We start from the raw sequence: 23,820 nt of genomic DNA on the forward strand, positions 1-23,820 counted from the left end.
GAAAAACGCCTACGTCACGAAGGTTAAATGCCAACTATAATACACATAGGGCCTTTGCGACCAAGACAAAATTTCGACCCGATCAAAGTGACTTTTTGGCGACCCTCTAGTCCTAGCCTATAATTTATTTTACATTTTATTACAGTGACTTTAATATTTTAAATCCATTTTTCCAAAAGGAAAATTAATACTCAAATATATGATATAGGTATATTTAGTATTTAAAAGTTTTACGTCCCACGGTTATGCCGGCTAGGCTAAAGAAGAAGACGGTGATGATGAGAAATGAATGAAGTGGTGGCATGAAGAGAGTGGGACGAAAGGGGAGAACCCCGAGCAAACCCACGCAACGGTGTTTGTCCACCACAAAATTTACTTGGCGCGAGCTGGGATCGAACTAAGGACACCATGTACCAGAGGTGAACACTCTACCACTGAACGACCCGCAATTTGTTACAGAAAATCTTGAAGTGTAATGGAAAGGGAAAATAGTGTACAGCAGGGGCGGATCCAGAGGGTCGATCGCTCCGCCCCCTCAGAAGAGGAAACTTTCTTATTTTATATATATAAATAAAACCCATCCCAGAGTTTGGAGCTCTTAAAAGTAACTCTAAGTAGCAGTATCACAAACCACCGCTCTCCCATAAGTCCATCCTGGATCCGCCCCTGGTGTGCAGGAGGTTTTCAGCCCTTGTAATTCAAGAAAATGTGGTAAAAATTTGGGAATTTTGAGCTGAAAAGTCCATCCCAGGATTTCGTAAAATAATAATGTAGAGGAAAGGTCTTTGGATCGAGATCTGGATTGCTTTGAGAAGTGAGATTACGACACTTTTATAGAATACAAATTCTCATGTTTGTACGTTGAATAGAAGATGAAGAAGAAAGAAATCTCATAAGGAAATTGATCTGTACAGAGTCTACCAGGCTTGAATGACGATCTTTCATCCATGTTCCTCTCAGCATATTGATATCCATCCTCTGGAATATGAAATCTTTGCTATAGACAGCCTTTGAACAAAACTCGGCGCGGAGGGAATCCAATCAAAATAAACTTACTGTAGCTCTATAGTGGGAACTCTATGAATTTATTGAATACGGATACTTTCAAATAATATAATCATTGTTGCCATTTGAAAAAGAGAAGCCTACACAAACTTACAATGTGCTGCTCTTTCACCTGGAACGGTCTATGCGTCAAAAATCGTGTACCTTTCTACATCGTAGTCGTCGTCGAAAGTACATCTGAGGCGACGTGTCCTGTGGATCTGTTAAAGAACATAGGTCACTGAATTCCTAGTTCATTGCATCTATGACAAGCTGGTGAAATGATGTTCGTGTAGATTGACAAGATGGAAAGTGATCTTAGTAATGTGGATAGGGTTGCCAGATTTGTAAAATCAGAAAGGAGGACACTGTGACTTAAAAAAAAATCCCTAAACATATAACTTATACTGAAACTTAAATTAGCTTCCAGATTATATCAAACAGCACATTTTAAAGAATAAGAAAAAAATATAGAGATTAATACATTATTAAAGTAAACATACAAAATGTAAACTAGAAAACGATGACTCACTAGCAGGCAGCAATACTAATGATAGAGACCTGCACGGGCCGAAGTTTTCGGCCCGAGCCCAATCCAGCCCGAATGTGCCTAGGCACGTTCCAGCCCGGGCCCGAAAAGTTTTGGAGATTTTCGGCCCGAGCCCGGCCCGGCCCGATAATGTTTTTTTTTTTTTTTAATTCTTGCCCAAGCCCGGCCAGGGCCGATAAACCTTAAAAGTTTCATTTCTAACATTTTTCATGAGCACACTTCTTCAACGTTTGCTTTTATTCTAATTATCTTTTAACGAAAGTCAATAATTATTAAAGAATTGCAATTAATCGGCCCCAGCCCAACCCGACCTGAAAAGAAATCAGTGTCGGCCCTCCCATGTGCGGCCCGGCCCAAAGAAATAATAGAGTCGGCTCGCGGGCCGGTCCGGGCTTCGGGCCTCGGGCCGAGCCCGGCCCGTGCAGGTCTCTAACTATTGATACTTTTTGTCCGTTCGATCTGCTTCTATCAATGATTTGTCAATTAAGAAACTATTATACATTGTGGCACACAAACATGTTCCAGAATCACCATCACTGTTATAATTCATACAGATTTGAATTTCAGCCTTCACAGTACCAACACTAAGTCTATTTCTAACATCCGTCCAAAGCAATTTCTTTCTGGAGAATATTCTGTCACATTCTGAATTACAATTCGATATGGAGAAAATGTAAGATAGTACGAGTTTGAAATTCCTCAAATTTGTAGGAGACGAACAATCCTTAGAAATTTGTGCATACTTTTCTTCATTAGATACAAGTTCTCGAAGATTTTCAGACGAAATTATTTCCTTCGTATGGAAGAAAATATACATTAGGTTCACCAAATACGTTAGTGTAGTGCCTCGCGATCAAGTATTTAATAAAGTCATTGTACTAATAACTTACTTATCCTATCTCAATTCTGGCAACGTTTCATGCATCTTGAAACTTCGTTGACCAGTTTTATTAATTAGTCTCCAAACTCGAAACGGAGGACAAAAGTGCGTCCGGCTTCGGTACAAAGCCGGACGTCTGGCAACCCTCAATGTGGATGGAGAGAAACGATCTGCAAGCAAGGGCGCTGATTTCTCTGTAAATTTGGAGGGGGGCCATTCAGATGCGGAAGGTATATATATATGAGGATTTTAAGACAAATTGCACTCAAATTATGCCAAATATTGTATATTCATAAATACAATAGGGGGCCCACATGAGCTTTGGAGGAAGGGCGGCCCCCCAGGATCGGCGTCCTTGTCTGTAAGTTTATTTAGAAGTAAAAGGAAGAGAAAAGTTAATATAATGGAAAAGAGCTGTTAATCGTTTTGGAAAGAAAGTAATATATAAATTAATATTGGTCAGGTTTAAAATAATGCAATGTGTATCACACCAAATTCATAATGTTTCTTGATTCTGAATAAATTCATTCCGGTATGTCACAAGTCTAGACTTCTTCTTCTTCTTCTTCTTCTTCTTCTTATTATTATTATTATTATTATTATTATTATTATTATTATTATTATTATTATTATTATTATTATTATTGATTCACAAATCACATCATTTATCGTATTTAACCCGGTCTTCATAATAGTATCACTAAATGCGGTGCATCTATTATAGCTAATAGCTGAGTGGTTAATCCCCTTGAAAACTCGACGTGTCTGTTTAGGTGTCTGTTCGGGTCTTTAAAGGCTAAGAATCAAATTACTGGAAACTGGACGTAGAATTGACATATTGACAACAGAAACTATATCGTCTTCAATATTTTACTTTATCTGTTAAATGTCTCAATGGACTCTCAATAATAATACTAATACTAATACTACTACTACTAATTAGGGATGCGCACGAGACAAGATTTGAGGCTGTCTCGTCTCGAAAATGTGCTGTAAAAGTGAGGTCTCGACTCGAAAAATGTATTCTTTTCTATTGGAAGAGCTGTCTCGACTCGAAATTTGTCAGGAAAATTCTGTCTCGACTCGTCTCGTGCGCATCCCTACTACTACTACTACTACTACTACTAATAATAATAATAATAATAATAATAATAATTATTATTATTATTATTATTATTATTATTATTATTATTATTATTATTATTATTATTATTATTATTATTATTATTATTATTATATTTGGTTTCATTGCAAGTTGAAAATTATTATATAGCTAATGCATTTGTCAAAGAATTGGATACAAAACTTCGCGGTCAGAACGTCGCGGACCAAAACGTTGCTTTGCCAGATACTCGCCGCCCAAAATCTCGCAAGGCGATAAACCTCGTCTTGGCAAAACCTCGCTCCACAAAACTTGGCCGGTGAAAATCTCGCCAGACCAATATTTGGCCTGACTAAAATCATCGCTGCCGAATACCTCGCGTCCCAAAATATCGCCTGATCAAAACTTCGCCGTCCAAAACCTCTTTGCCTTACTCAAAATCTCGCCCGCCAAAACCTCGCGGTCCTAAATCTCGCCTGGCCTAAATTAAGCCTTTTCTACCAAAGCCAAAGATAATTGTTGTTCTTGTATTGAGGTGGGGGGCACGGTGGCTCAGTGATAGAGCACCTGCCTCTGGTGCTTGGGGTCCCTGGGTCGATCCCCGGTCAAGTAAGTTTGTGATAGACAATATCGTGCTCGTGCGTTTTCTCGGAGTAGGCTATTTCCTTTTCTTTCCACTTTCTCATTCCACCAATTCTTCTATCATTATTCAATATTGCTTTAATCATCGTCTCCCTTACCCTAAAGAGCATTATCGTGGGACGCTAAACGTATATAAAGTTTGTCGGTTATTTTATTCAGTGTAGTCACCCAAATTTCAAATCCAAGGATTTGAAAAAAAAAATTGGAATCTTTGAGTTTTACGTCCGACGATTATGCCGGTTAGGCTAAAGGAGACGGTGATGATGAGAAATGAATGAAATGGTGGAATGAAGAAAGTGGGAGGAAACGAGAGAACCCCGAAAAAACCCACGCATACGGTGTTTGTCCACCACAAAGTTCACTTGGCGGGAGCAGGGTTTGAACACGGGACCCCACATACCAGAGGTGATCCAAGGATTTGAGATTATGGATTTATTTTACATATATATGTTCATTCATGTTAAACCTCTCAATATTTTTACGCTTCTAACCTCTAAAGTAAACATGCTACTCAAACTTTCTTCTTCTTCTTCTTCTTCTTCTTCTTCTTCTTATTATTATTATTATTATTATTATTATTATTATTATTATTATTATTATTATTATTATTATTTGTAATAGGGAATTGAATATTAAGGAACTTATTGGGTAAATTTTATGGAGAGGTTTCGTTCCGCAAAATTTTGGCCAAGCGAGGTTTGGGCCAGGCGAGGTTTTTGGCCAACGAGATTTTGGCCAACGAGATTTTGGCCACGCGTGGTTTTGGCTTGCGAGATTTTGTCCGTATCGCTTTGCCAATACTCAATACGAGAAAAAAAAATCTGTCGCTAAATTTGTAGGTTCTTGCAACGCTGAACCTTTTATCAACTTCCAAAACGCTCGCGTCCCCGTTGTGACCTGAGAACTTCGTCTGTGCACGTGCAAGCAACGACAGTGCAGTTGGAGGCAACCGTACCAAAGTGTTGGGAGTTCCTACTGGTGCTTGTCTAAACTAAGGTAAGATTATGTTCGTGTATTACCATATTCTTCTGCTATACACAATAATTTAACGTTTGTGCGTGTGCTTTCTGTCTGCAGTACGTATAGTTTCTGTTCTATGTATGTTTTATGGACTGAATCCTCTTTAATTCAATGCATAGTGTAGATAAGTTGAAATACATAGCGGCAATCGAGAAAGACAGGGAAAAATCAGTGTGTGCTGGTTACGTAGCGGACGCACATGACCGTGAGTGGGGGAGTCTCTCAAATTCCGATTTTTCTTTTACAGTTTGTATGATTTTATGGCATCTTACTTTACTGCCGTTTATACCATAGGCCTACTTGCTGTCCGAATTCGATCATTGTAGATTCTTGTTTTCATAACGACTGCTGCAGTGAGAAATCTTAGTGTGCATTGCTCGTTAACCTGGAAGTACTATTTTATACGTATGTTTAGTTGGCTGATTTGGGATTTAACGTTCTGTTCAGCACCGAGGCTATATGAAAAATGAAATCTTTGAGTTTTACGTCCCACGTTTATGCCGGTTAGGCTAAAGGAGACAGTGATCATGAGTAATGAATGAAGAAAGTGGGAGAACCCCGAGAAAACCAACGCACACGGTGTTTGTCCACCACAAAGTTCACTTGGGGGGGGGGTGCTGGGATCGAACCCGGGACTCCAAGCACCAGAGGTGAACGCTCTACCACTGAGCCACCGCGGCCCCTCTGAGGCTATATGAGACGTGGACTTATACCTATCGGGTTCCGCACCACATAATTTCCAACGGAGATTCGAACCCGGATCACTCTTAAGCATTCTATTTTTGTGTTTTCTACTAACATGACAAGATTTCAAGCAAATCGGAACTTCTAGATACAGTATATGCTATAATTTTTATTTATTTAGTTGTTATCAGTATTTAAGGCAGGGATGCAAATAAGCAACAAAATTTTACTAGCCCACGAAAAAAGCTACTAGGCCACATCCCACTCCTTACAGTTTGAAAAAAATAACAGTGATATTAAATACTCGCCCGCACCGATGAACCACTCGGAGTGGTTATTTGCATCCCTGATTTAAGGCCTACCAAGTAATTTTTCTATCCGACAAGATGGTGTAACAGTTAACGTTTTAGTCAAACGCTAAGGACGGTCACGCCATGGACGTCTGTGGCGGGGGATCGAGGGGGACGCATCACTCCAATATTATGAGGTTGAAAATATTCAATATTTTATTCTAATTTAAAGTAATTACTAACGACAGAATAACATATAAATGACAGTCTAATAATCATGGGCGTCTCTGGCGGGGGGGGGACGAGGGGGAACACGTCCCCCCAATATTTTGAAGTACAAAATATTCAATATTTTATTCTAATTTAATTTATTTAATAACGACAAAGTGATATATAAATAAAATTATGTTTATTTGGAATATAATATTCAGGCTGTGAAATGATTATAACAATAGTTCTTAATATTACTGAGGGGGTCCGTGAAGGTAAGCAGAAAGGTAACAAATAAAATCGAAAATAATAAGCAGGTTGGGCTAGGTAATACCATTTAAATAACTTTCTTTGATGTCCTCCCCAAATTTTACATGCCAGAGACGCCAGTGCTAATAATTATATTTATTTGGAATGTAATATTCAGGCGGTTATGTGAAACGATTATAACAGAGTACGTGATACACCTTAGGAGGTGCGTAAAGATAAGCAGATAGGTAACAAATGGAATCGATGATGATAAACAGGTTGGGCTAGGTAGTACCATTTAAATTACTTTCTTTGATGCCCTCCCCCCAAATTTTACATATGAAAAACGCCAGTGGGTCACACAATGGATGATTTATTTATTTATACATATTTGTAGGCATTTTCAGCATCTATGGCCTATAAGCCCGTCACCGTCACGTATGAAGGAGACATCCCGCTCACGTGTTCCTTGCCACGACTCGATTTTGTTGTTGTTTCCGACGGTATTGTTCTTTCTGATTTATTTTACAATCATGAAGATTTACACAAAATCGACTCATAAGCTGAGGGTTGCCAGATGACCACAGGGCCGGATTAACCCATCTGGAGGCCCGGGGCTAGAAAAAATATGTGGCCCCTTCTGACTTCGTCTAATAGGCTACATTTCTCGTGGGTTTTCTCGGGGTTCTCCCGTTTCCTCCCACTTTCTTCATTCCACCATTTTCACTCATCTCTCATCATCACCGTCTCCTTTAGCCTAACCGGCATAATCGTGGGACGTAAAACTCAAAGATTTCATTTCATTTTTTTCCTAATACATTTCTGTAAAAATAAAGTAGGAAAGTTGAGGGAATATGTTTCATATTTTTGGTCATTATTTTACTTTACGATGATGATTCCATCTTTTTGAGTTTTTGTTTAGACACCAGTTGAGATTTTGATCAGAGTGGAGGCTCCTGTCCACCTCGAAACCCAGGGCTACAACCCCCTAAGCCCCGCCGTTAATCCGGCCCTGGATGGCCATATTATAACAATCAAATATATTTATCTATCTAAATAGAATACATAACAGTCTCAAACACATTATTCGGTTACTGTGGTATCGGCTGTTAACGCCACAGTTAAATTTATTCAAGTTCAAGCATTCAAGGGAATCATTTGTGCGCTTACAAACTACCCAAATGCATGTTGACAATTGATGACGTATAATGTGTGGGTTGGAATGTGTAGCTGGTTTAAAAAAAAAAACTGGTTTAAACCAAAAAACGAAAAATGCTCGTAACAGTGTAAGTGTTCGTAAAATCTTGATGAACACACATTTGTGGGTTATCACGTATTATATTCAGACCTAAATTTCCCATTCATTACTCAAAGAGATTATAATACAAAAGCAACTTTTTTTTATAAGTTTATGAATGTTTCTTTTGTGATTTTTAAAATAGTTTGTTATTATTGTTGTGCAATTGCAAAGAAAAATTCTACATATTGTTTCGTTTTAATAATGTTTACTATTGATAAAATACATGGAAATACCATACTTTTTGGGGGAGGGGTCATATCAACACCACGAGAGGCATTTATTGAAATCAGAAGTATCTTTGGTATATCTAGACCCTATGTGTAAATGGGTCAGAACCAAAGTGGACTCAAATAATTCTTATCTTTATTCACTTTTCTTACTGATATGCACATTCAATAACTTGGACTAATAAAAGTCGTAGTCAAGTAACTTGGATTCAATTAGTACTTCTGTACTCTGCAGTATTTTGAAATTGCCATATGTAATTCTTTATAATGGTTTCACTTGTGCAACTGTTTATCTTTGTGTCCTTTTCAAATGACTCTTGACATTTAGACAATATATTAAAAGTATGTAAAAATCAGTACAGCGTATCAGGAGTCCTTCGTGAGTGAGTCGGCAGACGTATCGCATTTGTTGCCAATTAGTCCCGGTTTCGAGTTCACATGGAGGACAATTTGTTTCGGATATAAGTCGAGAAACGGTTTGGACTCCGTTTTAAGCTTATGTGAGCCCTTCCAGCATTACCCGGTTGTTGCATAATAAGACGAAGGTGAAACAAACTTATTTCTGTCCATATGTGATATAAATACATAAAGCAAATTATTTAAACAAAACAAAACAAAAAAAAGGGTTTAAACAAAATAAACCGTTTTTTTGGCTTTCTCAATAAAAACCATGGTTTTTGCCAACCCTGGTGTAGCCAACATTGAAATGAAATGAAATGAAATTTTTAAGTTTTACGTCCCACGGTTATGCTAAAAGAGAGGGTGATGATGAGAGATGAGTGAAATGGTGGAATGTAGAAAGTGGGAGGAAACGGGAGAACCCCGAGAAAACCCACGAGCACGGTGTTTATCCACCACAAAGTCCACACGGCGCGAGCTGGGATAGAACCAAGGACCCCAAGCACCGGAGGTGAACGCTATGCCACCAAGCCATTGAATGTATGTATATCGTCAGAACCACGCATAAGTGGGTGGTAATAATCTCGGCAAATGTGGACCCGGACCTTCGGAAGGGTCGTGATTTTTTTTCTTTTAATATTTCCTAACTTTCCTAGAGATTAAATTAAACAAAATTAGATTGAAATATATGGATATGGATTTAGCAATGTTGTAAACAAATTTGGTGACAGGAAGGAAATTTAGTCTATTGGTAATACAAAAATTTAGTGACTATTGTATTGTTGTTTGGCTACTATTAAGCCCACAAAAATTATTAAAATACACGAGTGGGCTATTGCTCCATAGTCTTTCTGAAACAAGATGGAGTGTGCACGAATTGGAGTGAATTTGAGTTAAGCGTTTCGTTGAGTAGCAGGCTATACGAAACCTAGACCTAGAGCCAGGTCCGTAGCCAGGGAGGGGCTAGAGTGGGCACTGCCCCTAAACAATTTTTTGCCCCCTCTAAAAAATGACGCTAAAGAAAAGTTTCAAACTGACTCAAAAGCAATGAAATTCTTGCAATTTCGCAAATTAAATTTAACTTTGCGAATTCTACTCATTTCTGTGAAAAATTATATGTTTCTTGCTAGATGCACCAAACATCTTCTATCGCCTTTAACCATTTCAAGAATTTCAAACTGTATCCTATTACTGCAACCATTACAAACATCCCAAGATACCAGGTGCACTACCAAACAACAATATTATAGCCCACAATAGTGAATATAAATAAATTGTAGTGCCTCGCTTATTTTAGAAGTTAGAAAATTGAGTGCAAACATTGAATAAAGCATGTTGTAATATGCAACACACAAAAATGAAACAAAAGTTTACGCATTCGATAATTCAAAAATAAAATACATATTATGTAAATAATAAATAAATATACAATTTTATGGTGTTTTTTGATGTCTTTAGTAGTTATGGGGCATCTTTTCGACATTCATAAATATTCATGAGTTCATGAGAAGTGAAATTTCTCGAGTTGCTACTCGCCAAATTTCACAAGTTTCGTGGATACGAGTTTCTTCTTTTCTGGCTTGAGAGCAAAGCGAAAACACTTATTCTGGCAAGTAGATCTTTTTTTCTGGCCTGAGAGCAAAGAGAAAACATTTTGTTCTGGCATGAGTCTTATATACTCATCTACTCGAGAAATTTTACAAGTAGGCAACGTTGAATGGTTAATGATTGTAAAAATGTTGAATATGAAGAAAGTGGTAGGAAATGGAGAACCCCGAGAATATCCACAGGGTGTTGTCCATCACAAATTGTCACGGTCTTGGGATTGAACTAGGGATCTTCGTGCCAGATGGGTGCACTCTACCAATGGATCAAACTTTTTCCATTTAAAGAAGTATTCCGTACAGTGATAATTATGAATGTTGTCTAATATTTTTCTTGTAGGTTTTCGTGCTCATGTTGTTAAATAAAACATTTTTTTCTACTAACATTACAATGGACAAATGATGAAAGCGAATATGTATAAGAAATAATAAAATATTAAATGGTCGTATAAAATAATCTCTAATATTAAAAGTTAAATAAAATTGAATTACTCGCACACAACTCGTATTCAAAAATCAATACATAAACTTTTCATCCACACCCGTATCGCCCTCCTATAATGCAACTAGATAGTTCGTTCGTTTATTATAGTTTAAGTTGAATGCTTGTTCCGATGAAATTTCAAAAAAGTATTAACAGTCCAGATAAATAAACATTTCGTCTTTTGAAAGTTCATGTATCGTTAATTTTAATACCAACAGATATTTCGTGAAGTTGTTGTTGTCCACCAGCCCCACTACCCATGGAATTTTTGTCCATCACAATTGCACATGTTCTGAGATTAAGTCACACCAGTGGACAAATGTGTTGATGGCTGGCTGCATTAGTCTGTTGATACGTTGGATAGTACGAGCCGTTGTTAGAAATCCTGTGTCGTCAGCGAATTGATAGACTTGGACGTGAGGAGATACATTTTGCAAACACTACCTGGTTCACTTTTCCAGTTTTAGCTACTGGCATAAGCATACAAACTCATCATCTGAGAAAAATAATCGTTATATTTGGTGGTCAATCTCAACCATGGATAGTCTCAGCTTGAAAACAGAGGCTGTTTTCCTTAATTCTTTTGCACGGTGGGAGTTTTCAAGTTTATTTCACCTCAGTATGTTCTTACTTTCTTCATTATGTTTAAAGTTTTACATTAAATTTTAAAAAAGGTTCCAGCGAAAACATTTATTCCAACAAAAGTCTACCCAGGTTCGATTCCCGGCGGGAGCTCATGTGGTTCGGATTCCACGTTAATCAGTAGGTCCACGTCTCATATAGCTTCGCTGATGAAAAGAGACGTTAAACTCAAATCAAATCAAGTCCAACAAGAATCTTATACAACCATCTAATGGCCATATAATTTTGAATGCATGTGTATAAAGCTGTAAAATTAAAACTGTAATCCTTGAACCATAGGTGGTTCTTGAAATCTATCCTTCTGGTCCTCTTAAACATTAGTTCAAAAAGAACAAAATAAAATTCGTGTAACCTGTGTATCACATAGTATACTAAGAATCTCAAACAATTATTAATACTACTGTGGGATTATAAAATATTCTTCATCGCCTTCAAATCGTTCACCTCTGGCGCGTGATGGGTCCATGGTTCGATCTTAGCCCGCCAAGGGCTTATTATGTTTGGCACACAGCATGTAAGCAAGTTCTCATGATTCTAACGTTTCCTCCCTGAGAAAACAATCCATCTCAAGCAAAAAATTTTTATTGTTCCAAAGAAATCATGAAGTAAATTAAACCTTCAATAAGGATTATTTAATAATAATTATAAGGTATGATCATAGCCTTGCAATGATTCTATTACAAGAGAGAAAGATCGGATAAGCTATTTAAGCCAATAAATAAATGTAGGAAATGGAAGTACCAGGAGAAAAGAGATGTTGTCCACCACAAAGTTCACTTGCTCGGTTTTTAAATCACAAACATCAAAATCTCTTCTACCACTGAGTCACCGTGCCCTCCCCCATATCCGACTATACTTCACTGTGGGTCTACAAGTTTCAAGAGGTTACCGTACAATGTTTATTCTTTTTAAAATCATATACCAAGTAAGGGTCTGCTCATCCTGAAAATTGTTGGAGGGTGGATTCTGCACTAACAGTGACTGCGTTTAAGCATTATTGAAGTAACATTATTCTAGTTGCAATAAAACGGCACGTAATTTTACAATATTGTCATCTATATTCTCAGCAAAAGAGTACACTAACTTCTTTTTATAAGACATAAAGAGTACAAGGGTACTGTAATATCGAGTTTTCTACAGTATATCACACATTTCTCTCCTACTGCAACCATAATTCTCTTAAGAAAGTGTTGAAATGTTTGTTGGGTTATAAAGTTTTAAATGTGATCCGCATCCAATGAATCCCTCGCGTAAGTATGCCCTTAATTCAATCCATTCTGCATACAAGATTATATGTAGTATTCATTTAAAAGTAACTGTGTAAAGAAAAATGTTACAAGTCTTCATATCATAAACTAAACACAAGGTATCAACCTCAGTGATTCCCGTTCAATCGACAATAGTTCATCATTTACTTACGTTGGTAATGTCTCTAAAAAAATCTAAAATAAAGTATTAAATAGTTTAAGTTTTCTACCATATTCTTCTTAAACACTAGTTTCTTCATATAGCATACAAACAACTAAAATTATTTTTTCTAATATCAGTTTATTTCTTTAAAATACATTACTCTCACTGACAATTCAGTTGCTAGTAATTCAGTATTTTAGCTCTAACTATTATTTACATGTGTTAGTCCAATGTTTGTAATCTATTAAATTCTTAATATTACAATACTACAAATTGATCCATTTATAAAATAATATAGATAACAGTTCAATTCTCTGTAACAATTTGTAATTTCTCAACTTACATCAAAGTATTTAGCCCTAATATATATATATATGAGGTTAAATATGTTCTTCTATTCATACACAATCAAATGCATATGCTACAGTGTCTCAGTGTTCATTTACAGAATTAAATAATTGTTTATCTTTCTCTAAAAACATTTCTACTATTTCTTTGATATAACAATCACACTCTGTAATGTATTCATATACCAGATGAAATTTTTTCTCCAAAGTATAAGTGTTCTTAATATTATAACATTTAAAATGTTTCTTTAAATAAAGTTTATAGATTTTCTCTCTCATTTCACGTTTAATTAAGATCGTCCACACCTTTTGCAATAATTCGTAATCATACTGTAGCAAACAGTTGTGATCTTTTTCATTTTCATTATGTTCAACACATGCTTCACATAATAATACTGAATTTGGTGTGTACTCATTAAATAATTGTATAACACATGTATCACTAATAGTTTCACTAGTACACTCGCAGTCATTAGCTTCCAGTTCAAAACAGTTAATATTTAAAACACTGTCATCATCATCACTTTCCGGGAGTATTTCATCATTATATCTATTATAGCGTCTAAAATAATACACTTCTTCTATTTCTTGTGATGGATATATAATTCTCACTTTATCACGTAATTCATCTGGCAAATCGGGGTCAGACGGGTGAATTAACAGTATAGGTTTTTCGTTTTCACGCTGAATTTCTTTTTCTCTAGGTGAAACATAAACAGTCTCCATGTTACTCATTTTTTCTGCTCTTCAGCAAAAACAAAACACATAAATACTTTTTTCAAGTGTGATACATCTATTTATATACCTACAATAAAAGCTTCTGCGCATGTGTAAAACACATTTTTTTCCTTACATTTAATAAAGTGTTCTATGCATTCTGTGTCTTATATTACAATCAAATAATATTTTATTCGAATTTTCTGTTTAATAATATGTTTCAAGGCAATACAAAATAAATCTTTTCCAAGAAACAATTCGTTAATATAACATCATGATGTGTGTTCTATTATTTTCCAAATATACTCCATAAACTTATATTCCATTATAATAAAATACATAAATGCAAAATATATATTTGTCTTATTGTTATTGGCAATATATTCTACACTCTGCTTCAATATAAAAATCTTTTACTCACACTAAGCTTACTTTTAACGTACTTTCGTACATTCTTCTTGTACATTTTTTACACCATATCAGTATATTTCCCAAAATCTTTTTCTAGTAAAATTTTTAATAGAGTGGGCCTGTATTCAAAGTCACACACAAGATCTCGGAAACGTTCAATAAAGTTCCATGTAATCAAAAACAAATGTCCATGCTTTTTTCTGTAAATTGATAATAATTCTTTACGAACCTCAAGTTTTGTTATGGTTTCTATAGCTTTCCGTTCAAGACATTCCGTATTCAACATCAAACAATCATGCTTTAACTGTCCACCTTCCAAAAAACCGCATGCAATACAAATACAAGTATCGTCTGGTTTCCAATATATTATATACTCTTTTATACAATCCAATGATGTACGTTCCACAGTACACTCACATGGTAACTTCAAAAATTCTTCCAACTCCCAATTCTGCACCGGGGAATTACTCACTGTTGGTGAAGGTGTAGGGGGATATTCTTCTATTTCGTTTTCAACATCAAGTAACGGAAAAACTTCTGTTTCCAGTGGCGGAGGTTGCGGGCTCACCATCGGTTGGGATGAAAATTCTGTTCCCGATAATACATCCAAGTTGGCCGGGGTAACTTCTGTTTCCAATGGCGGAAAGTGCGAAATCACCACCGGTTGGGATAAAACCTCTGTCCCCGGCAAAGATGATAATTCTGCGAGATCACTTTCACCTCTTGTACTAAGATCCAACGGTTTCATTGAATCCATGCTTTAAAACCAATCTATAACTCCTTTTCACTAAAAACACCGCTATATTTCAACAGCAAACAATTCAGGAAAATAAGGTTTGTTCTCCAGTGTTTCTATTAAGATTTTTTATTTCCTTCACCACCTAAAACAATAAAAGAAATTAAGAATTAGTTATTTGATGTATTACGACTTCCAATTACAAAATATAAGTTCCCTTTCAACTTCACTACTACATTTCGTCCTGGGTAATATGTTCAAACAATCTCGGATCTCTTTTTATTGCATTAGTTTTCAACATGAAAAACCCGTAAGTTCAATCTGCGGTAACGTTAAACGTTCTGTCGCCATATATCCTCATTGTTACACTAGCGTTTATGAAATAAAACACAAAAGTTTACAATGATAATTATAATAATAATAATAATAATAATAATAATAATAATAATAATAATAATAATAATACTTACCGAATATTAATTTATCTCTGTTTAAGTGATAATTCAATTCAAATCCACGCCTTTCGTGCTCTCTGCTTTTTCTCGCTCCTATCACTTTATTATTTGCTTCAGCACCTAAAACAGAAAAGAAAAAATGCAATTAGTTACCGTATTACGACTTTTCAAATTACAAAATATGATATTCAACGTAACAATAACGTTCCCAACCATATTGGCTTTGCATGTAAGAGAGCCATGGTTCGATTCGCGATGCAGATTCTGTTAACTACCTATCCAATATAAGTTTGTTCATACACAGTAAAAAATATACCATTTATAACTGAAAAAAGTCTACAATGCAAGCAAGCGTGCGGTTCTCCACGTAAGATAGCCCTGGTTCGATTCCCGGGGGCGCATTCTGCTAACTTTCTGTACAATATAATTTATATATACCTGTTATATCTTACACAATTCATAGCTACATATAAGTAACAACATCTGCTAAGCAAAATGTTTGTCGTACGGCTTTCACGTGGAAGAGTTCTGGTTCGATTCCCGGGGGCGCATTCTGCTAACTTTCTGTACAATATAATTTATATATACCTGTTATGTCATACACAATTCATAGCTATATATAAGTAACAAGTTCACACTGCAAGCATAAAATTTAGCGTACGGTTCTCCACCTGGGAGAATACTCATTCGATTCCTGGGGGCGCATTCTGCTAACTTCCTGTACAATATAATTTATATATACCTGTCATGTCTTACACAATTCATAACTATATATAAGTAACAAGTTCGCACTGCAAGCAAAATGTTTGTCGTACGGTTCTCCACGTGGGAGAATAGTAATTCGAGTCCCAGGGGCGCATTCTGCTAACTTTCTGTACAATATATTTTTATATACCTGTTATGTCTTACACAATTCATAGCTACATATAAGTAACAACATCTGCTAAGCAAAATGTTTGTCGTACGGCTTTTCACGTGGAAAAGCTCTGGTTCGATTCCCGGGGGCGCATTCTGCTAACTTTCTGTACAATATAATTTATATATACCTGTTATGTCATACACAATTCATAGCTATATATAAGTAACAAGTTCACACTGCAAGCATAAAATTTAGCGTACGGTTCTCCAACTGGGAGAATACTCATTCGATTCCTGGGGGCGCATTCTGCTAACTTCCTGTACAATATAATTTATATATACCTGTCATGTCTTACACAATTCATAACTATATATAAGTAACAAGTTCGCACTGCAAGCAAAATGTTTGTCGTACGGTTCTCCACGTGGGAGAATAGTAATTCGAGTCTCAGGGGCGCATTCTGCTAACTTTCTGTACAATATATTTTTATATACCTGTTATGTCTTACACAATTCATAGCTACATATAAGTAACAACATCTGCTAAGCAAAATGTTTGTCGTACGGCTTTTCACGTGGAAAAGCTCTGGTTCGATTCCCGGTGCAATCATTAAAGATGATTCCCTCTACCCTCCATATTACATTATACTATATCTTAGTCACGTTATAATTCCATAAAAGTACACCGAGTCATATCATTTTCAATGCCGGAAAATCCGCAATCAATTCCCGATAAAACCAAACAGTTCCGTCCCCCTTATACTCCAAACAATTACAATATGTCCCTTTCTCATATAAAAGTAAACAAGTATAATACAAGAAAACTACAACGTTATTACTTACCAATCTTCCAATCTCTCCTAGTAGTAAAATATCTTCTTCGCAAACTTAACACTTGATGTTCCTGCTGTATTCTTTCTAAATATACACATCATGCAAATGCATCAGTATTTTTTTATACCCTTCAATCTTTCCAGAAGTTTCGAGTGTGTTCTTTCCCCTATTCCAACGATAATAAGCGTAAAAAAAGATCTGGAAGTTTCCAGTGCTTTCTTTCACTCATTCCAACGATCACAATTTCTAGAATATTCTCCAGCAGCTGCCGCGTTACATGTGCTGCATATTAATGAATTACCTTGTTCTACGTGTGTGATCTGCATATTTTATTTCCGAAAGGTCTTTTCTGTATTCTGCTTGTACAATTAACATTTCTTTTAACCGGAAACATTTATTATGTGTCATGTTACCTCCGGCCGCACCTGGATACATTATGTGTCATTAATATGCGGGGAAAAAAGGGTGTATCCATTTTTTTTCAAACGTGCATTAGGAACTGCTAAAATGTCAGAAATATCGACACTCATGAATATTTATGAATGTCGAAAAGATGCCCCATAACTACTGTCTTTGTCATTGCCCCCTCAGTCTTCATTTCTGCCCCTCCCCCCACTAATAAACCAGGCTGGCTACGGGCTTGCCTAGAGCTTAACATGAAATCCGAATCACATCAGTTTCTGCCAGTAATCGAGCCGCCTAGGAGTATGAACCAATTATGATGTGGTGTTATAGTCATTACTTTAAAATGAAATGAAATGAAATCTTTGAGTTTAACGTCTCACTATTATCCCTGTTAGGCTAAGTGAAACGATGATTAAAGCAAGTAAATGATAACGGAAAAATTGGTGGAATGATAAAGTTGGAGGATTCGGGAATACCCCGAAAAAACCCACAAGCACGATATTGTGCACAGAAACTTACTTGGCAGAGGATCGAACCACGAACTGCATGCACCAGAGGTAAACGCTCTTCCACTGAGCCACCGTCATTTCTTTATTTCATGCTTCTGTGCGCATAAATTCGATTCTATTGTATGTAATCTCTGTAGAAACCCTACTGAGGGATATTAGGAACGAGTTAGAAATAGTAAAAGGGCTATATGATATCAACTTTGAGCTTCGTATACGTGTTACAGTAACACGTAACATATATGTTACACGTGTGTTACAGTTGACATTTCATACCGTTTTCTATTATTGGGACCACATGGACTAATATTTATACAGGATCTACAATTCTTAAGTATGTAGGGACAAAGGTGGCTCAGTGGTAAAGCATTCACCTCTGGTGCTTCGGATCTCTGGTTAGAGTCTTGCTCGCGACCCTAACAGCACAAGATGTGTTAGTCATGTGCCATTTAAGTCTCTCAGCTACGTTTTAGGTACCCGACACTTGGCACATATGGTATTCATGTGCTAAGTATGTACTTCAGCTATTTAAAGTTTTAGGTACTTGTTATACTTAATTGATATTTGCGACTATGTACCACAAACGTAGCATTTATATACCTGGTTCAGTTTCGCACTGTGACAGTCATTTGTTTTTCTATGTCATTACTTGGGACATATATCTTTCATGTTCGAGGCACTTCCTTTAGGTGCATACTCTTTCGGATACTTGACACATAATTGATATCTGCAACGACGTACGAATGACAGTCAACTGTTTGCATTTGCTCATGCGCAGTAACATGCAACGGTTTCTCGCGCTTTCTGGCCAATTTCGTGTGCCTGTTTCAAATGGGAAGTGATAATACGTATCTGCAGTAGTTATGTACACTCATGTCCAAAATGATTGTCGCATATCTATAACTGTCTTCTTGTAAGAATATAATTTGATAATGAATTTGCAGTGTACTTTTAATACTGATACTATGTGTGTAATCGGGAAATGTATATTTGTGGTAAATTTCATAGGAAAAGAATTATAAATACGAAAATTAGAATGAGTAAAAGAAAATGTCACTAAATGGACAAAAAAGTTTTATTTTCGTTTTATTCTTATTCAGGGGAAAGTTGTACAAAATGGGGACCCTTATATATTTTAGTACATAAAACCAAAACTATCAATGATAAAATTGCTAGATGTAAATCAAAACATTTAGTGGAATGTTGGCTACCATGAAACGGGCCTTTTTGTATCATAAGAACGTTTATTTTAACAAAAAGTAAGGGAAACTGAAAAACGGTGAAAGTCCCCGTTTTATACTACCAGTCGGGTAAAATGGGGTTGCCTTTAAAAACTTACCAAATACTTTCAAAACTTACAAATATCTTGCTCAAAACTTTTTACATCTTGTTTACAACTTGTTTATATCTTATACACATATCTAGTTTACAAATATCTTGATTATAATTAATCCAAAAAGAAATAAAAGTGAGATTTTCGTACTAAATAAAACTAATTAGAAATAAAATACTTTTGTCTAGTAAGCAACAATTTAAACTTTACGTGCTACAAAAGTCACAAACAGATATATCTTCCTTTTCGTCCACGTTAGAACAGGCATCGTGTGCCCACCCATTGCAGCCAGAACACCTAATGCATCCTTCTTTTGCTTTTGAATGACTATAGAGTCCGTTGCAAAAACACAAGCCACGTCAGAATTCTCTTCCTCTTCTGACGATGAAGATAGTATTGTTTCCGTCTTGAGTTTAATTTTCTTTGATTTCGGATCTCTAAGAGTATAACCCTTATCAGACAAGATCTCACTTTTCATTCCAATACACTTGCTCACTTTTTGTTCTTTACTTGTAGATCCTAGGATTAGCCTTATTTAGCAAACTTTCTGTAGATTTTTCTTATTCTCTTCCTTTCGTTTTTCTTCTGCTTCTAATTCAACTTTGTATGGTGAGGAAGTGAGAACTACCGTCTTACCCCTTCTTTTATTATTTTTATGTTTCTTAACTCTGTTCAGCTCTTTAGGTGAAGGTATGAGCAATTTTGATGAAATGCGAAAACTTGAAAAACTTTCCACCGGATCCCAATTAATCCCAGATATTGAAGGTTGAGAAGGTTTAACATTTTTATGTCGGAGAAATTGCAGCCGCATACGTGGAGTGTTGAGATAGTTCTGCAGCTGGTGGCAGGACACAAATGTGCACAGAGGTAGAAAGTTGAGAAAGCTCAGCAGTTGTTGTGGATCCGCGTGGTCTTTCGCCCTTTCGGTCTTCTCAGATAGAGTGAATAAATGATCAGTAAATGCATCTCTGTTTAAGGGGTATATTCCAGTTTTCTTAAAGCAATTTACTGCCGTTTGCACTGAAGCTGCTTTACGAAAGCTACATTGAAAAGTTTTTCCGACTTGATAAATGGTTACTTTCCGGCCAGGATGATTTATCAACCATTTCCTTACTTCTCCAGAATAGTAGTTACTTAGAGGTGCCATGAAACTAACATCCAGAGGTTGTAATCTGTGGGATGTGTAGTGGAAAGCAGAACAAAATTACATTTCCTTTTCTTTGCTAGATTTGATCAGTTATAAGCTCTTGACATGTTCATTGTGACCGTCTAATAGAAGTAGCACAGGTTTCTCAGAAGTAGGATTTGCGAACTCTAAATATTTATTAAACCAAACCAAAAATTTTTCTTAATTATCCAGCCACTCTCGTGATACACAACAAATAAACCAAGAGATGCATCATCCATCAACATATGATATTTCCTTTTCCTGGGGAAAACAAACATGACAGGCACAAAATTATCAGTCGCGTTTATACATATTTTTTTAGTCATTAAAACCCCTTTTTCAGATGTCAAAGCACCTACTTTTATTTTCTTTCAAAGAGCGCAAGCACTTTAGACGGCTTATTCGGTACCATCATGATACCTGTCTCGTTAATATTATAAATATCATTTGGAGATATTGTTCATAAAAATACTAAAATAGATCAAAAACTTTTTGACAATCTCTTTAAATCCCTTTGACCTAACCATAGATGTCTTCTCAGGATCACGCGAAGAAAGGGTAGGGTGCATCAGAGAAAACCGTAAGCCAGTGTTTTCCAGCAATTTTCTTATCCCTGTTAAACGAGTGGGAAATACGGTTCACTTCAGTTAACTCGAATGCAAGAGAACGTAAATCGGTTAGTGTCAGGCCAAAAATACTTTCTTCTAGTGTTAGTATGTGCTGGACTAATACGCAGCCTCAAGCGGACTGTAATACGCGAACTACAAGTAAATTGTAATGATGTTACATGTCGTCTAAAATGGGGACATCCCCAATTTGTACTATCTTCTATGTCTCCGTTTTCGCAGAATGTGACATACATGGAAAAACATGGCGCCCATATGCTCATAGGTTATATAATCAAATAAGTGAAACGTGTAAACAATAGCTTAAACCTAATGAATACATATTAGTGTATTTACCAAATTTATTTCTACACGTAATCAGGGAGTAAGTCAAATAGTAGAAAGGCGACTCATCGAAAAATATCTCGCCAAAAACTTGATGTTTTTATTCCTGCCCAAAATAGTGTAATCGTTGTCTTGAACAATAATGCGTAGCGTTGCCGCTGTAAGCAGCGCCAACCATGTGGAAACACCATGTCCCCGTTTGAACCGCCGTCCCCGACTTATACAACTCTCCCCTACTGCTCTTTTGACATGAAATTTACTACATACATGTCTATGCCGATTATACACATACTAACATTATAAAACATACCACGCGAATTCGTTATCAAATTATATTCATACAACAACATATTTATAGACATGCGACAATAATTTTGGACATGAGTGTACATATACGGCATGTTAACTGTTCTATTTTTTTTTTTAATATTGTTAGGTGGTATAATTTGTCGATGAGATGCGATGGCGAAATTTTATTTGGGACTATTGAATACACTGTGAATGGCCTTTGCGCCGTTGTTTCTCTGTTTTATTTTTGCAATGTCAACTTAAATTACTCTTACACTCAGGTACGTAATTGGGGGCGCCGTGGCTCAGTGGTAGAGCGTTCACCTCCGATCATTGGGGTCCCTGGTTCGATCCCAGCTCGCGCCGTGTGGACTTTGTGGTGGACAAACACCGTGCTCGTGGGTTTTCTCGGGGTTCTCTCGTTTCCTCCCACTTCCTTCACTCCACCATTTCATTCATTTCTCATCATCACCGTCTACTTTAGCCTAACCGGCATAATCGTGAGACATAAAACGCAAAGATTTCATTTCATTTTTATTTTTAGGTACGCAATTTCTACAACCATCTAAACCACCCGAACCCCTTTCCTTACATAAGCAGTGCTCTTGATGAAATTGATAATTTTGAGTATGTTCATATTCTTTATCCCTAACTTACGTAAATAATTAATTGATCATATATGCATGAAAGATTCATCGTAATTTTTCATCATCAGTTATTTCATGTCTTTCTTCTAAATTCATCTCCCAAATTTGATGCATTTGTTGCATTTTCTTTTCTAAGCGATTGTGTAGTAAAAGCAACAAACACATCAAATTTGGGAGATGAATTTAGAAGAAAGAGATTACATAACTGATGAATTAAAATGAAGATGAACCTTTCATACATATCTTATCAGTTAATTATTTACATATGTTAAGGATAAAGAATAAGAACGTACTCAAAATTATTAGTTTTACCAAGGTTACTGATTATCTAAGGGGGTATGATATGCAGGTGCCAAGTATATTCCTTTGAGGTACTTGAGGTACATAAGTACATGCCAGACACATGTATAGCATGTACTAAACAGAACCAACACATGCTCTGTAGGTGACTGGAATGTGCCTAAACCTATGGACGATATTCGCTTCTGCCAAGAACATACCTAGAACATACTAAGCCCGTCCTCCAAATACATGTCAGGCATGTGCCTAGGGGCGGACATAGATTGTGACTATCACTTGCCATTTATTTGATTTCCCTCTCATAGATACATAAGATATTAGGGATATTTCCATGTACCTGAGGGTACATGATAGGCATATCCGTGTAATGTAATTGTGCTGTTAGGGGAGAAGTGGGCTTTGTGGTGGACAAACACCATCTGCGTAAATTTTCTCGAATTTTTCTGTTTTCTCCCACTTTCTTCATTACACTATTTTTTATACATTCTCATAATCACTATATCCTTTAGCTTACACGGCGTAACCGTGGGACGTATAACTGAAATATTTCATTTTATTTTCTTAAGTATATAAAATGCTGTTCTTTAATGGCGTAGCATAACGGAAAATCGAACGTTATAGGCCTATAACAGGAGATCAGTGGCGGCTAATGTTAGTGTTGCAGCGTTGCGCAACGACCGAAGTGTGGAGTCGCCCCTTGTCGGTCTGAGAGCTCAGATGATGTGTTAGTAATTGACGTGTTTGGGGATGTCAGATCCGACAAGTTGCGCCCAGGATTTCGTAAATATAGAACTTAACAAAACATGAGGTACGGGATCCAACCTGGGTTGCATTTAAATGAAATCCAACACGTACAAAAGAAACAGACTGTGATGTTAAAGGGGGTGAAAAGGGGCAAGAAGGGAGTAACTTTCGGGATAGGGTAATCTACTCGCACTTACTTGCAGGTCTGATCGTTGTCCTCTCGACGATTCCTCCAATAGGCTGATGTCCATCCATCTCTCTGCTTGGCTGGCCGTTCATCCAAGTAACCAAGGTTAAGGGTCGGCGAAACCCGAACTGAGAAACCAACTTTGCGAAGACCGCAAATTTAGATAAACTTAAAAGTAATACATCGTCGTTGAATCA

At 36.5% G+C, this 23,820-nt stretch overlaps 1 protein-coding gene across 1 annotated transcript in view; it reads left to right on the forward strand.

Annotated features, from left to right (window-relative positions):
• The first annotated feature begins 5,097 nt into the window (after positions 1 to 5,097).
• Positions 5,098 to 23,820, forward strand: part of LOC145681187 (E3 ubiquitin-protein ligase SIAH1B-like) — a 51,344-nt gene continuing 32,621 nt past the window's right edge. Inside the window, exon 1 of the mRNA XM_081752670.1 lies at positions 5,098 to 5,214. The gene's annotated coding sequence lies outside the window, so the exon portion shown is untranslated. The remainder of the gene's footprint in view (positions 5,215 to 23,820) is intronic.

The sequence above is a fragment of the Thermobia domestica genome, chromosome 3, assembly GCF_964235325.1.
Source record: "Thermobia domestica chromosome 3, izTheDome1.hap1.1, whole genome shotgun sequence".
Classification (NCBI taxonomy): Eukaryota; Metazoa; Arthropoda; class Insecta; order Zygentoma; family Lepismatidae; genus Thermobia; species Thermobia domestica.